The 13,740-nt window shown below is 43.0% G+C and overlaps 1 long non-coding RNA gene across 1 annotated transcript in view; it reads left to right on the top strand.

Moving 5' to 3' along the window:
• Nucleotides 1–886: 886 nt before the first annotated feature.
• Nucleotides 887–13,740, top strand: part of LOC108532740 (uncharacterized) — a 41,450-nt gene continuing 28,596 nt past the window's right edge. The window contains exon 1 of the long non-coding RNA XR_001886536.1: nt 887–1,274. This is a non-coding gene — a long non-coding RNA (uncharacterized LOC108532740). The remainder of the gene's footprint in view (nt 1,275–13,740) is intronic.

Genomic DNA, 13,740 nt, shown 5'->3' with positions numbered 1-13,740 from the left:
GCTCTCATCCTAAGTTTTCCAGGATTGGAGACCTTACTGGAGGAAAGGGGAAATATGTTAAGAAAACATGGCTAGCCCCTGTCCAGCATGCACATACTGGTGTGGTCTTGCAGAGATGGAGAGAAACACCTTGTGATGAAAGAAGCCCTCAGTGATCTGTGTGTCTGGCTCATACAGTTGTGCACGGCCAACCAGAGAGTGGGGGAGAGGAAAGCCTAATTTTTTTTTCAGTCACTCTATCTGGGGTTGCTTATCTCCTCTCCCCCAACCTTCCGCCTCACCCCATCAGGACCAAATAGAATTGAAACTTCACTGCCTTTGCCTTTACTGAGCCTAAAAACTCAGGGTTTGATAAGGTTACTGCACCAGTGATACAATTGTAGATTTTTAAAAGCCTCCTCAAAGAGACAGATGTTTGGGCTGATTAAGAATTGAGGAGGAAACCTGCAGCTGCACCAAGGAATAATCTATTGGACAAATATTTTAATAAAAAAAAATGAAGAGATCAGCCCGACCTTGCAAGGTCTTCTGCTTTAAAAAAATCTTTATCAAACCCCTATTCTATGGCTTCAATAAACAGAACCCATTACCTCACGGCATCTTTTGTTGGCCCCATACAAGAGAGAACAAAATGGTTATTCAGGGGAACGCTTTCGATTTTTATTGTGGGTAGCCTGCACAAAGAGCCGTGTTATTGTATTTAAAAGAACCATCTGTAGCAGAAACAATGGCATCAAATTATCTTTGAATACCCACTGAAAAAAACATAAAGCTTTTTTTTTTATTCTTCTTCTGTACGGTGGGGGGATAGAGCAGTGTTAGGATAACTGACTTTTTTGTTGTTCTCTGGGTGCATTCTTCTCGCTCCCCCTCTCTCCCCCTCACCCTCTCTCTCTTCTCTCTCTCCCTCTCCCTCTCTCTCTCTCTCTCTCTTTTAAAAAATCAGCCATTTGGGGTTTTAAGCCATAAACGATTTTTCTTGTTGCAGGGGATTGCAGTGGCAAAGCTAGGCTAGGTCTTGGAAGCTGGTGTAAGGCGATGCGGGTGAAGGCAGGAGGCTGATGGAAAGACTGGGGGGAAGAAAAGCTGAAATGGATTCACGGTGCCTTGGATGAAGGACGAGAGGGGAACTGCAAGCTCCTTCAACTGGTTCTGTCCGGTGAGAAGTGATCAAGCTTGGGCTGACAAGAGGCTCAGGGAACCCTCACGTTCTTTCGCTTTTTTACCTGCCAATCAAACTGCTACAAGACAACACCCTGATCTGGCATGGACATGTAAGTAGCTCGCAACCCAACTTTGACATTCACTGCTAGCTCACTCCTCCCCCCCACCTCACTTTCTTCCCCACTCATTCTATTTTTCTTTCTTTCTTTTTTTTTTTTTTTCTTTTGACCTTTAAAAGATCTGGAAATACACCCTGTGTGGAAGTCATTTAACACTGGTAGATTTAAGTCTGAAAGCGTTAACTTTTGGAATTAAATTCTAATTTAGAATTCTTTAACAAATGCAGAGATGAAATGACATTATTTTATTCTATTTTGGACGGTTTTGATACTGAACTTAGTTGTCTTGCAAGGGTGTGTTTCTTTTTCTATGAAACTGAAGAAATAGATCTGTGAGCCCCCAGAAAGAAACCTATTAATGAAAATTCAGGTTTCCATCTTAAAAATGTTAAACTCTAGCATTTCACCCCCACAAAGAACCTTTTCCAGACCAGTGTTACTAAATGGAAAGAGTGATTTGATTCAAAAGGTACCTATCATTAAGGGGTTGCTACAACTTCAATCGGCGTCTTAACTATTTTGGTGGTGGTTAGGGGTAGGGGGAGGTTGCAAAACAAGAGGAAGGGGACATGGCGATACCTCGTTTTTTATATGAGATTGACATAGCGGGAGATAGAAATGCAAGGGGGCAGGATAAGCAGGAAATATTACCTGAGAGAAGGAATTACAGAGCATGGCGAAGCTGGAAGGTGGGAGGGTTTCTGCAGGAAGTCGTGCGAGGGGTGATGGGGCTTGCTCTTTGGCGCCCTCTAATGGCAACTTGAACCAATGTTTTACTTTCGTAATGCAGTACTGGGAAAAGCAGCTGGGTTTTTGTTACTGCTGTTGGTTTTTTTCCTCCGCAGACTTAGAAAGTAGAGAGTATTAGTGGAGTAAATTGATTGTTTTCAGCCTAGGAACTTATATATATATGTCTTAAACTCACCAGTGTTTCCTCCTCAAACATCCCCTCCTCTCCCGAAATCTTGTTAGACTAATAGAGGAGGAAAGGCTAATGGCAAATTGACTTATGGAGGGTGGTCCACGCCCAATTAGCCATTGCGGGCGGGAAGAGGGGGTAGGATTCGATTCCTACCTGAACAGCATTCTGACTCTTCTAATATACTCGAGAGGTGTAGGGGGGTGGAGTAGGAAGGGATGATTTGGAAATTGCAGATTCTGACACGGGCTCATTATAATACAATTTTAGGGGGGCTCTTGGGAACCTCTGTTATTGCGACATGTGGTGGTCAGGAGGCTTTCCTTCCCGCCTTCTTTTTCTTTTTTCTTTTTCTTCATTCTTTCCTTCTTCTTCTTCTTCTTTTTTTTTTTTTTTTATAATTTGGTAGATAAAGGTTAATCTTGGGCTGAATGATAGAGCTATGATTGACAAGAGAAAAGGTGTTGAGGGCAGGTCGCGCTGTCTTATTTACAGCCCACTGCTTGCTGTAGAGTCTTTGTTAGGACTGGAAAGCTAATTTAGTGCTGATCAAAAGCACCACAGAGTTAAAGGACTGGTAATGACTGCTAATTTCATTTCAGCCTCATGCATCCCCAACTGCTGTAATTAAAGATACGCTATTTAAATACAGGTGAAGGGTTTTTTGGTGTGTGTGTGTTTTTTTTTTGGGGGGGGTGGATTACAATTTTATTTAGATTTTTCTTCTTATACGGTACTTGGGTGTTATGTAGTACCAAATTCGATTTTGTTATTATTATTATTTAGAGCCGCTCCTTGTCATTTATACCTGGCTTTGCAGAATCGGAAGCGTGAAATGTGTCACTCACATAAAAGCCCCTGTTTAAAGAAAGGGTGGGTCGGGGGAGTGCAGAGGAGTAACTATTTAGGGGTGATTTAAATATTTAGGTCTCCTTTTTTTCTCCTTCAAATTAATAGAAAGGCCTTCGATATAGTTAAAAGTATTTGAAACTTGGGGCAGGGTTAACAGGCCAAAGGGATCAGTGTCAGCTTTTAAGTACGTCTAAAAGATCATGTGAACAGATGGAAAATATATTTTAATTAAATAATTGCCCCACACTATAGCTGCAGTGTTGGCTCAGAAACCGTGTAATTTCTCATCCGATAGGAGTTTCTTTATGAGAACATCAAAGGATAAAAAGCTGTACATTTTCGTAGTTGGTTAAAATTGATAACCAGCCCCCCACGCGCGGGCGCGCGCACACACACACACACACACGCACACACCGACACACACACACACACACACACATATACCCAAAAAAGAATTTAGCTTTTAATCTCTTTTTATCCACGAAGACTAAAGCACTGTACTCGACCCCGCTAGCGACTGTCGCCTTCCGGGGCTGGAACCCGACTCAGATGTGAAGCGGCGCTGAGCCGCTGCGCAGGTTCGTGCCCAGCGCCCCCTGTTGGACACAGTAGGAGCTGCGCAGCGCCAGTCCCGGAAATCGCTAGAATCCTGCTCTGGGGTTAGAGAAAACTCTTTATTGCCCTCCAAAAAAGAAACGGGGTGCGGAAACAAATTTTTATATCCTTGAAAGATAATATAATATTAACTCAATACAAAAACTAAAGAGGCGATACTACAATTTTAATTCAATAAAAAATAAAGACTGCCCTATTCCTCCTCCTCACATCCCAGCCATCCCCCACCCGGTTTGGTTTTGTAACTCTTTTGAAAGGTTCTGCGATCGTAAAACAGGTAAAGAAAAGTGACGAAAAACAAAACATTTTTTCTGTAGCCGTGGAGAATCGAGCAAAGTAAACTTCCTCCGTTTTGTCCACATTTCAAAAAATTAAACCGAAGATGCTGCTGATTACTGTTTTGACGCTGTCAGCAGCGTCTTGAATGCCCTCGGAGGTCCTGCAAGTATTGTAACTGAGCCTCCGAGTAAACGAAATAACTTGCTTTTATGTATTTATTTCCAGAGTATAATTAAAAGACCAATCTCTTCTTTTGAGTGCTTCCCATCCCCCAAACCAATCCTAGTCAAACTTTTTCCTTCGAAGATAATGGCTAAGAAACACATACTGGCTAAGAAACAGGTGCCTGGTATCTTTTTTCTTTTAGCCGTAGGATTTCAGGGAAGGTGTGCCAATGGTAAGGAAGGTTTCTTTGAAATTCAGCATTTCGTTGACCAGGAATCCAAATTATCCTAGAGAAGGGGAGTATTTTACACTTCCAAAAACTACCTGTCTACATAATAAAGAGCTTTGCCTCTTATTTTTTTTTCTTCTTCTTCTTTTTTTGGTCAGCAAGTGAGGGCAAAAGTAGCCTTTGAATTATTTCAGAAAGAGAAACTGTAAAAATGGCACATCCTCTGAATTTAAAACAATAGGGAAATGTGGGTTTGCTTAATTGTTTAAAATCAAATAGAAATAATTACTGTGCTGAGTGAACAAGATGTTTTAATATTTACGTCTTCAGGGTTATAGTTATTGATTTTAACTTTTACTCTTAAGAAGTTTAGAGATCGCTTTTTTATAGTTTGCTTATCGATGAAAATCGGCTTAATTTTCATAAAAGAATGGCTTTTAAAATATTGAATACTATGGCTATGCAAGGTTTATAATACCTTTATGTTTATTACTCCCACCGCTCAAAATTAGCGAATTCGAGATAACATTTCAAGGGGAATTGCTATTCAGTGCGATGAGAGATGACTTCTCCATCTGGTTGCAGAATTAGATCTCGGCTTAGGGTTTTTAGTAAGTAGGTTCAGATGCAATGGCAGGAGAAGAATCAAGCCTTTTGATAAAATCTCTACCCCGAATTCTATCGAAATGACAGGCAAGCGGGATTCCAGCCACAGCACCCCCACCTTTTGCACTACCAAAGGGCTTGTCCCAATTACAGAAATAATTTAGTCGGTTCTAGTTTTGTGAACCCGCGCCAACCGGGTAAAGTAAGAAACGGTGCGCTGACAGCCGAGGTCCGAAGGCTGCGCAGTGGTTCCCGTGTGGGGTAGGGAGGCCAAAGCCAGCAAAATGTTGGAGGCGAGGCCAGAAAGGGAGTATATGCCTGCTATTCGGAAGTGATGTCGAACGTGCAATAGCAGAGTCCTGGAGATTTCCACCCCGTTCCGCACCCAGGGGTCTCAGCCTGTGGGGTAGCAGGCTGTTGAGTGAAGGCAGGAGGGAGAAGCCGCACCTGGCTGCGGGCGGGTGGACGTGCCAGGAGCGAGTGCCCAACTTTTCTGGGGCCCATGACGAAAGCATAACCCCTGGTTGAGGAAAGAGAGCTAAACAAGTGGGTGGCCCAGGCCTGGGAATGCCACCCAGCTCTCCCGACGCACTGTTATTTCTGTGGTCCCAGGGGGACCCAGCACCTGCGCAAATCCCACGCCCCAAGGCCGCCAGCAGGAAGGCAGCCCCTCCATCTTTGAGGGCTGAGGAAGGGGCAGCGAGTGACTGATTCCTTAGTAGCAGGGAAAACCGCAGCGGCTGGCAACGGGCCGCGTTTCTCCGCGGCGGCAAAGCGCCCTTTAGGGGCGGGGCGGGCATTTTTGGTCTCCTGTCCCAGCGTCCAGGCCTGAGCCCGCGCGGGTTGGCTGGGCGCCCTGCTTTGTAAGTAACCAATCTTGCTGGATTCTGAGGACTATCCAGGCGGATGGGCCCACTTAGCTTAGGCCCACTGAGTCCCTGCCAACTCCTCAGTCCCTTTTCCCCTTCATCCCTCACATCTTTCATGATGAACCCAGGAAAGAACCCGAACTCTGAAAAGCAGTACATGTGGTTTGGAGTTTGATAGTTATTTGGGTGTGGGGGACATGACTCTATTAATAAAGACTAAGATTCAAGGATGAGCTCTCATTTATTAAATTTGCTCTTTCACTCTGTTTTTAAATTCTGGAGATCTTTCAGTTTCGTTGCGCCAACCCTGTCAGACAAAGGCGCCAGGGAGAAAGTTCAGGCGGGCTTGAAGCAGTTGAGGTATAGACTGATACTCATCTCTCTATCACTCAGACGGGCAGATAAGCACTGCCAGACTGTGGGTCCTAATCCAGGGCCCAGCAGCTACGTGGGTTGCTGCAGGGTGTTGAAACCACAAGTACAACTTGACACCATTGAGCCCACGGTGCTTGTCAATAATCTGTGAATTAAGTGCAGAGATTGTCACCGTAGATCATAACAGTTTCTGAAGGACTCATTACAGCCTATCGTGTCAATGATCTTCAAATTAAGGAGGGGGGGGGGGGGGGCGAGACGAAAAAGGAGTGGGGAGAGCCAGCAAAAAGGGAAGAAGGGTGGGAGGGAAGATAAAAGTCAGAGCCCCAGCTCCGAAGGAGCCTTTAAAGATTATCAGGCCAGCGATCTGAGAATTCCATTGGGATGGGTTTGGAAGCCCAACTCCATCTGAGCCGGGACTGGAAGAGGGGCGCTGGGGGCAAGCAGAAGTGGGCCCCTGGGAAGGCCGACTTCTCAGGCATTCTTTTGAGGCCGGAATAGCTTTTGGGAGAGGGTTCCAGATGTCAATGGGAGGCCTTGAGGATGCCAGCCCGCCCAGGATGGGTGTACACTTTGATTTAGAGCACTTTCCAAGGCCAGCCGCAGCTGCAAATCTTTGAAAAAAGTGGTAATGGTTTCATTTAGGGATGATGGTGATTGTAGGATGACTTTTTTTCCCAATGGTTTGCTTTAACTTCTTTTCATGCCACAGGTGAAAACTTTCTTCCTTTTCCTCTGATAGTATTCCTGTCTGTCCCTCACATGTTACGTAGATCTAATTTCTTTCCCTAACTTGCTTTTTTGGATGCCAAACACATCAGTCCTCTGAGATTTTATCACTTTTGTGGTTTGTATTGAGTCCAACTGTACTTCTGGAAAGGGAAGTTGTGGGTAACACAGTAGCAGTATGTTCCATAAGATTCCAGAAGAAAGAAGACTAAATTCCATTTATGTGGTGTGGCAGGGGCCAGGCTAAGGGAAAAAGGTTTTCCCTGCTTGGTAAATTGTCCTTGCAGTGAAAGGGTAGCCTAGCCTGCACTGGAGTGTCATTTAATACTGGGTAGAGAAAGCTTAAGGAAAGTGTAGGTTTGTTTTTCCCACAAAAGTTGTGGTCACAACTAAACAAAGTAATCACAGTTGGAGAATTTAAAACAATTGGTTTTTCTCTAAAATGAGGGTAATAACCCTAGCCACTGGAAAAGTGGGATTCTAAGGAAGACCTTTTCCTTTGGTATGATTAATTGCATGAGATAGTGTGGTCAATCAGAGAGATATGTATTTAGACTCAAGCAATGATTTACAGGTATAAAAGGTCCAGTGGCTTTTTGGGCTACCTAGAGTTCCTACTGATCATTTTGCCTTTTAAAAAATTTTCTTCTTCTAATTTTAAAAATAAAAGTCATAGATTTAATGCAACTGAAAACCACTGGTGGCAGCTCTTTAGGTTTTCAGTTTATGTTTTTAAAAGGGAATTTATATTTAAAATAATTAAATCATTTAATGGTCACACTACATTTTCTCCTGGACAACAGCTATAGTGCAGGGATAGAATCTTAACTTATGTTAAAATTGCTTGATAATTCAGAAATGGAAATGAAATTGTGAAATGTGAATTAATTTCTCCAGAAAATATTTGAGCTAGAATATAAAGATGTTCATATATAATACTGTAACATGATGATTATTATATACAGCTTGAAAGACCTACACAAATGATTATATACTACTTTTGTTGCTATAATTTAAAGTAAGGAGAAATATGTTTAGTTTTATAACTATTGAATTCTTTTCAAAATGTATTTATTTCATCAATGAGAGTTAGATGAAAGAGAATGAGTAAAAAGGGAGCTGAATGCAAAGCTGTTCTGCATTCCTTAGGTTTCAAGGGTACTTACAGCTCTTGAGTGAAATTATTTGGTGAAATTGGGTCTGGACTGAAACAGCAATTGTTATCCCTTGTTCATTTGTTAAGTGTAATACCACTTCTGGAAATTAAAGGCAAGGTGCTGAAGGGACAGACAAGAAGAAAAAAATATGATTAAGCAATTTGAAATTGCCAGTGTACCATGCAGCCATATGCATATCTCTATCTTAGTAAATAGAAAGGGATGGAGATATATGTTTATTCTTTTTATCATCTAGAAACATTCATTATAGTTACTGTCACTAATCCTTCACACTTCCAAAATCTGACAAGTTTGACATAGGAAAAAAATGGGGGAAATGTAGATGAAAGAATTTCTATCATTTTGAAAATTGTGTTATAAAAATTAAGGTGTCTATCCCCTCTAGGAATTCCTATGAGGGATCCTTCACAGTCTAAAGGAAATGAAGTTTGACAACGGTACAATTCAGTTTTGAATTTTGGCTCTTACTTTCTATGTCCTAACCTTTTCCAGCTTATTTCTTGTTGATTATTTTTGGAAAGTATGCAATGCTCTTTTAAGGGAAAAAATCCTCTAATGCGTTTATTTACCTTCATTTATATGTGTTTGTTTCTGAAATGAAGAATCAGACTTTGGTCATTCTGGAAGTCATGTAGCATGCTCTAGTTTGAAGTGACTGAGATCTTTTGTGACTTACAGAGGAGAAGGAAATGTTTTAAAAATTGGCTTATGCCAGTCTCATTGCTCTGCAATTCTCAGTTTTCTTGTATTACAGGATAAATACAAATATCATCTCACCAAATTGTACCAGCATTGTCCTAAACATTTAAATTTTCCTTTATTTTTGGCCTTTAAAATTAGAAACTTTTCTCCAATTGCTGTACTTAGCGTTTTAGTTTTATTTTCCTCTCACTTACCAGACTACTGGTATGATCTCTCCCACTGCAGTATGATTGCTGCTATGGTCACTTTTAGAGGAGATTGCTAGAAGGTTAGGATTCGGAGGAAACATGACAAAAAAAGGAAGGAAAAAAAACCCTTATTTTGGCCACATCTGGCTGCTAGTATATTTAACCAGTTCTAGAATTAGAAAACCTTTCTGTACATTTTCTTCTATTTTTTTCTCACTTTTTTTCCTTATGTAATGAAATTAAAACTTTTGGAGCCCACAGTTGACATTTTTCAGAAAATTGAGTTATCAAGGCAGTAATTATTTCACGGGGAGATAAAACTCTCATAGCCCTAACTGTCAAATAGGGCTCTTTTCAGATTTTAATTACAAAATAAAATTAGTCTGCTCTTCCTCAGAATGGTTTGTGAGTGGTTAAACAGAGCTTTCCCCCAATACTGGTGGTCGTCAAACTCTGCTAATTAGCAATGCTGAGAAATTCCAGTTAACAAGGACATTCTCCAAGACTCTGCAGGTTCCCTGCCGTTTGCCTTCATTTCCATAAGAAGATTAAGAGAGGAGGGGAACACACTCAAATGCAGATGCAGAAAAGAAGCGTTTTTTAACAAGCATCATAATAGTAAGATGCTTGGCTAGTTCTCACCTAATTACTGCAAGTTAAACCTCTATTTGACACTAAGAAGAAAAAATAAGTCTACAGTCCCCTATCTCCACAAAATTGTTAGTTGGTTTCAGATATAATACTTGAGGAGTGCTGGGGAGACTTTAGGAGAGAAAAAACAATGTGAAAGATTTTTAAATAAAATTGAGTTACACTTAACAGTTAAGGTCTTTTGGCTAGGGCCTATAATAAAACAAAATAAAATCAGAATATTCCAGTAGTTATGCATTCTTGTTCCTAACTACTAATCTTGCTCTAAAAGTATGTAGCTTTTTGTTGCCCATGGAAGGGAAGTATTATACTCCCTTTAGATTAAGCACTTTCAATTTTCATAAATTTTGCCAGTAGCAACATTTTAGATTCTCAGAGGATGAAGCATCCTGTTCCAAGTCTTTTCTGATTGTCTAGTAGTCAATGGTATATTGTTGTTAGTACTGTAGCTGTCTATTACAAACCTAAAACAGTGTTGCTTCTGTCATCTATTGGAATTGTTATAGTTATTATATTTAGGGATCAGTGATGGTGCTGGAGTGAAATAGAGTGGGCAGTGATCTGATTTTTTAAAATGCATATGTTCTAAAAAATCTAATGAGAAAATGTTTCTGCTATCACCATCTTCTTTAATCTTATTTTCATAGCACATTATTATATATAATCGCCAGCCACAGTTAGTTTATTGTCTCGATAAGTACAGCAGGCTTAATGAAAATAAAGCTGTAAATAAATGCAACCAATGATAACACAATTGTAATGTATTTCCATAGCTTATTTATGTGATAAAAGCAATTAATAAAAGACCTAGCCAACCCCTTTAACCTTTTAAATACATTATTATAGAGTTCATGCACAAACACATGCATCTGAGAATGTGTAAAAGCTGTTATATATCCTCCCAAGGAAAAAAATTGTGCCTTGAGAGACAAGGCAGCAAGATTGAAAAGATTTGTATCTATAACCATCTGTTATTAGTATTTATTTTAACAAATATACACCACCCTTATCCACACCAACTCCCTGGTTGTTTCTTCAAACAATTACCCATAAGCTTTTTAAAGTTTTTGGAATAATGCTATTAAGCAGACCGATGCATACACAATCATAAAATGAATGCTTTGTCTGCCCTTTGTGGCGTCTGGACAATCATAATTCATTCACACGTTGAATCTCATAATTTGTACCTATTTTTTCCCATGGTCTAACCTCCCACTTATCTCGAGGTTGTATGTATATTTCTAAGTTAGGCAAATTAAATCTGATTCTTATGATTTGGTTCCGCAGCTTATACGATGTTAACTTTTCTTTTGTTTAGATTATGTATAATTAGTCTGATCTTCCATCCCCCTTTTTATTTATTTATTTTTTTTTACTTTAATTATTTTCAAACACCTTCTTTTAAAGGTAAAAGCAATAGTCTTGGAAAAGCGAATCTACCAGCAGGGGGCGCACCAGCCACATCCCTGAAACCAGCCGCGCTGAAAAGCCGGTGGCCGCCTTCTCTTCTCCAGATCTTCTCAACCTTTTCTCTTTCCTAATCTCCAGGTCCGTGTTTACCTTAATATTACACCTCGATTAAACAGAAAACAGTGCTTTATTTTGAAGAGCGCCGAATATGTATGCATTTTGAGAAACCCAGTCTCACCCTTTCCGGATACCCAGGAACTGAAGCAAGTCATAACTTGAGAGAGAAAAAGGAGAAACTTCGGGGGGCAGGAAGGTTGATTGGAAATAACTTAAAGAAAGTCTGCATAATTCTTTTTTTTTTACAACTTTTCTGAGTTTCCAGCGGGTATATTTAGTGTGAGTTTGACAGTAACAGGCTAGGAAGGGCAGAGATTGGAGAAGTTGGGGGTCGGGGGAGTGATTATGGAAGAAGGTTAGTAAGGAACAAAACAATGCACCGTTTTGTAAGGATAATAAATGGAACGTGGCTGGTAGATACTATTCAGTACATTTCCTTAGGGTGAGTAAGGGTAGACCAGGGGAGGAGGGGGCGGAGAGAGTGTTACAGAAGAAAGAAAATAAGTAACTCTGATGGTTTAAGCCCTTTTATAAAAAAGAAATGGCATCAGGGTTTTTTGTTTTTTTGTTTTTTTTTTTTTTTTTCTCTATTCCCCCCCACCCCACCCTTTGTAGTCAAGTGCATTTTACCCACAAAGATCCCAACAAGAGAGTGGAAGGAAACTTAGACGAGGCTTTGTTTGACTCCGTGTAGCGACAACAAGAGAAACAAAACTACCTATTTGTAACGGACGTGCTGCCATTGCCCTCCGCATTGAGCGCCTACCTATTGAAATCTTTACGTCGGGACAATGGGAGAGCGGCTAAAATTACCCTCTTGGGTCCTGGGCGGGCAAGATTCCTGAGTCCCTACCCCCGCCTCCATCTCATCCTTCTGTAACCCGGGCATTGCTGGGCTCCCCCTTCCCCAGTCCCGGCCGCCTTCTCCCAGTGTGCGCTGCCTGCACCTGTGCCTGGAGAGCATCGACCCCGCCTCCCAAGCCTTGAGCCCCTTTGCGGCTCAGCCCCAGCCTTGCGCGGCCTGGGCTTTGCCGCCGCCACAGTGGAAATCGACGGGGGAAATGCCAGGGCTGGTTCTGCTGGAGTCCTGGGAACTCTGCGTGGGAGGGAGTTTGTGACTGCGGCCCAAAAGCCACCTCCGTACAGTCCCGTGGGATGCCAGGAAGTTGAAATCACCCTCCCCCATCGCCTGCACTTTTGAGCGCCCTTCCGTCTGTCTCTTTCCCCAGCCCCCATTTGAAACCCGCACGACCGAAACCCTTCTTTCAGAGAGGCATGGGATGGGAATGGGGAGTGGGGGGAGACAGTAGGAGCATCCCCTTTGCTACGGTTGAATGAAGACAGTCTAGTGGGAGATGTGGCTGGGGCTAAGAGGAAGAGCTGCAGTTTTCTGGGCCAAAGAGCTGAGTTGAACAGGGAGATGGCAGCTTACCAAGGCCTGCCGGTTCTCAGCTCTAGAGTCGGCCTCATGGTCCGAGCAGGATTTATTTTTAAGAACAGAGCAACGTTACGTGGAAGCAAGGAAGGTTTTGAGGACAGAGGCTTGGGTCTCCTAACTGCTAGTCGGGAGTGTGTGAGAAGGGAGTGAGAGAGTGTTGGCACCTGTAAGGTAAGAGGGGAGAGCGGAAGAGCACGGTACGGGAGCGGCACCAGAGGGGCTGGAGTTGGCGGGGGAGTGCTGTGGATGAGCGGGAGAACAATGACACACCAACTCCTGCACTGGCTGTTTCCAGAAATACGAGTTGGACAGCCGCCCTGAGCCACCCACTGTGCCCTGCCCCACCCCCGCACCTTAGCTGCTTCCCGCGTCCCATCCTCATTTCAGTACCCTGCACCAAAAAGTAAATCAATATTAAGTTTAAAGAAAAAGAAAACCCACGTAGTCTTAGTGCTGTTTACCCACTTCCTTCGAAAAGGCGTGTGGTGTGACCTGTTGCTGCGAGAGGGGATACAAAGGTTTCTCAGTGGCTGGCAGGCTGGCTCTGGGAGCCTCCTCCCCCTCCTCGCCTGCCCCTCCTCCCCGGCCTCCCCGCGCGGCCGGCGGCGCGGGAGGCCCCGCCCCTTTCATGCAAAACCCGGCGGCGAGGCTGGGCTCGAGTGGAGGAGCCGCCGCGCGCTGATTGGTCGCTAGAAACCCATTTATTCCCTGACAGCCCCCGTCACATGGATGGTTGTCTATTAACTTGTTCAAAAAAGTATCAGGAGTTGTCAAGGCAGAGAAGAGAGTGTTTGCAAAAGGGGGAAAGTAGTTTGCTGCCTCTTTAAGACTAGGACTGAGAGAAAGAAGAGGAGAGAGAAAGAAAGGGAGAGAAGTTTGAGCCCCAGGCTTAAGCCTTTCCAAAAAATAATAATAACAATCATCGGCGGCGGCAGGATCGGCCGGAGGAGGAGGGAAGCTCTTTTTTGATCCTGATTCCAGTTTGCCTCTCTCTTTTTTTCCCCCAAATTATTCTTCGCCTGATTTTCCTCGCGGAGCCCTGCGCTCCCGACACCCCCGCCCGCCTCCCCTCCTCCTCTCCCCCCGCCCGCGGGCCCCCCAAAGTCCCGGCCGGGCCGAGGGTCGGCGGCCGCCG

This window comes from Rhinopithecus bieti, unplaced genomic scaffold, assembly GCF_001698545.2.
Source record: "Rhinopithecus bieti isolate Rb0 unplaced genomic scaffold, ASM169854v2 scaffold_76, whole genome shotgun sequence".
In the NCBI taxonomy this organism is placed as follows: Eukaryota; Metazoa; Chordata; class Mammalia; order Primates; family Cercopithecidae; genus Rhinopithecus; species Rhinopithecus bieti.
Note: the sequence above shows the minus strand (reverse complement) of the source record. Positions and strands in the feature narration are given on the sequence as shown.